The sequence below is a fragment of the Pseudoliparis swirei genome, chromosome 12, assembly GCF_029220125.1.
Source record: "Pseudoliparis swirei isolate HS2019 ecotype Mariana Trench chromosome 12, NWPU_hadal_v1, whole genome shotgun sequence".
Classification (NCBI taxonomy): domain Eukaryota; kingdom Metazoa; phylum Chordata; class Actinopteri; order Perciformes; family Liparidae; genus Pseudoliparis; species Pseudoliparis swirei.
In genome coordinates this window covers 2,683,573-2,686,004 of record NC_079399.1, presented here as the reverse complement: position 1 = coordinate 2,686,004, position 2,432 = coordinate 2,683,573, and the positions used below count along the sequence as shown (strand labels likewise).

Here is a 2,432-nt window from a genome sequence, read left to right as displayed (position 1 = left end):
GATGAACACCCGAGGCGGAGCTCTCCACCCTGATGAACACCGGAGGCGGAGCTCTCCACCCTGATGAACACCGAGGCGGAGCTCTCCACCCTGATGAACACCTGGAGGCGGAGCTCTCCACCTGATGAACACCCAGAGGCGGAGCTCTCCACCCTGATGAACACCCGGAGGCGGAGCTCTCCACCCTGATGAACACCCGGAGGCGGAGCGCTCCACCCTGATGAACACCCGGAGGCGGAGCTCTCCACCCTGATGAACACCTGGAGGCGGAGCTCTCCACCCTGATGAACACCCGGAGGCGGAGCTCTCCACCCTGATGAACACCCGGAGGCGGAGCTCTCCACCCTGATGAACACCCGGAGGCGGAGCTCTTCTCCCCTGTTGTTCAGGACCACACTGCCTCATCCGGGAGGACCTCCACCCTGAGGGGATCTTCTTCAGCCGGGACACCACCTTCCCGTGCTTCACCAGCTCCTTCAAGATCACCTCCTCTTTGATAAAAGGAGGCACGTTGGCCACGGTGACCCGAACCGACGGTGTGGCCAGCGGCGCCACCGGCACATGATGCCTCTGATGACCCGACACCACCACCTCGTTCACCTTCGGCACGCAAGAACAGAACCACCGCTCCGTTCAGACGGGCAGCGGACCTCACGACCACGTCGCCCACTGCCAGCCCCACCTCCTCCTCCTCCTCCGAGCACGGGAAACTCGGCGCCACTCGAATCCCGTGTGCCCGCGTGAGGAAGCTCATGTCCTCCATGATGCTAGCTCCGTTAGCCCGCCGGTTAGCTCCCCGCTAGCCGCACGCCGCTAACGCTCACACAGACACACAAACAAAACCCTCCGTGAACTCACACACTCACACAGACAGTCGGGTGAACCCACACACACTCACAACAAACATACCTGGAGACCCAGTCACTCTTTAGCGTGGAAAAAAAAACACCTTTAAACCAACAATGCTCCTCTGCTCCGCAATCACGTCCTCTCACGCAGAGAGAGAGAGAGTTCTCTGGTAACAACAGCACCTGTATTGTTGATGTGATTCTTGTTGTGCGGAGGAGAAACTCACCTGTTTTACACCTGTGTTTGTTAGTGTGTGTGAGACAGCCTCCAGAACCTTCCTACTGGGTCCTCACTTCCGGTCCTGGACCGACGCCCGGTCTCGCTCGCCATCGGTGTGACTTCAGATGGAGCCTCGTCACCTTCATCTTCATCTTTCACCTCTTCTGCTTATCGCTCTTTTCTTTTCTTCTTCATCTCAGCCAACCGACCTGGATGTGTCCGTGTGTGTCGAGTTTGTTTGCTGTGATCCATCGTCTCGCGTAGCGTCCTGAGGATCTTTGATTGGAGGAGAACAGACATTACCTGTGATCTCAGAGCTGAGTGGATCCATCCTGGTCAGACCGTGTTTCTAGTGACTCAGCAGATCAGCTCCTTGTTTACGTCTTCTTCCTTTGAAGTGATAAAACAATACAAACATAAAACAACAAATATAAACATTAAACAAAAATATGACGATATTTTGTGTTATTTGAGACTAAAATACAGAGTTTAGAATACGAGGTGAACGTCTCTGTTCTCATGAATGAGCATCTGTACACATAACGATGAAACTACAGCCCATCTGTCGCCTCACACACACACACACACACACACAGGGTTGTCTCCTCTACAGTTGAACAGCGACACAAAGCCTCACAGAGCCGAAAGAAAATACTTCAAAATTCAAGGATAAATGTCGACGTAAACATCTCCCTCTCTCCCTCTATCTCTCTCCCTCTCTCTCCCTCTCTCTCTCTCTCTCTCTCTCTCTCAGTTCACGCTGAGCGTCAGAGTGACAGGGTGTGTGTGAGAGCTGCGGAGCGTTGTCTGTGTGTTTCTCTCTTCTCTATTCTTTCATAGTTGTTTGTATTTAGTTTATGTGGTTTATTAGTTGGGTTTCACAGTAGTTTAATTTGTTTGGTGATTAGTTGGGTTTTTCTCTGGGTGTCTTCCCGCTGCCGGTGCCTCACCGGGCTCGGGGCGTGGCGGAATGTTTGCCCCGGTTCCCCCCCCGCTGCTCACGAGGAGACACGGTATGAAGATTGCCGGTGACTCCTCGTGCAGCGTGGAGGAATTGGCTCGGGCAGTCGGGAAGAAAGTCGGGTTCGGCAGCGTGAAGTCCGCCGCCAAGATGAACGGCTCGGTCGTGATCTTCCTGGATCAGGTGGGGAAGGTGAGCCGCGTGGTAGAGGAGGGTCTCACGGTGGGAGATTTGTTTGTGCAGGTGTTTCCGCTGGATCAGCCGTCCACCAGAGTCCTCGTTTCAGACGTCCCTCCGCTCATCTCCGGCGAGTTTCTCAGCAGAGAGCTCTCCCGGCACGGAAAGCTGGTCTCCCCGATCAGAGTGATCTCATCGGGGTTCAAGGAGAGCTCGATGAAGCATA

General features: G+C 54.5%; 1 long non-coding RNA gene across 1 annotated transcript; it reads left to right on the top strand.

Annotated features, from left to right (window-relative positions):
* Positions 1 to 241: 241 nt before the first annotated feature.
* LOC130202223 (uncharacterized) lies at positions 242 to 1,568 on the top strand. Its single transcript, XR_008833315.1, has 2 exons — positions 242 to 1,181; positions 1,269 to 1,568. It is a non-coding gene; the product is annotated as an uncharacterized LOC130202223 (long non-coding RNA).
* The last annotated feature ends 864 nt before the right edge of the window (positions 1,569 to 2,432 follow it).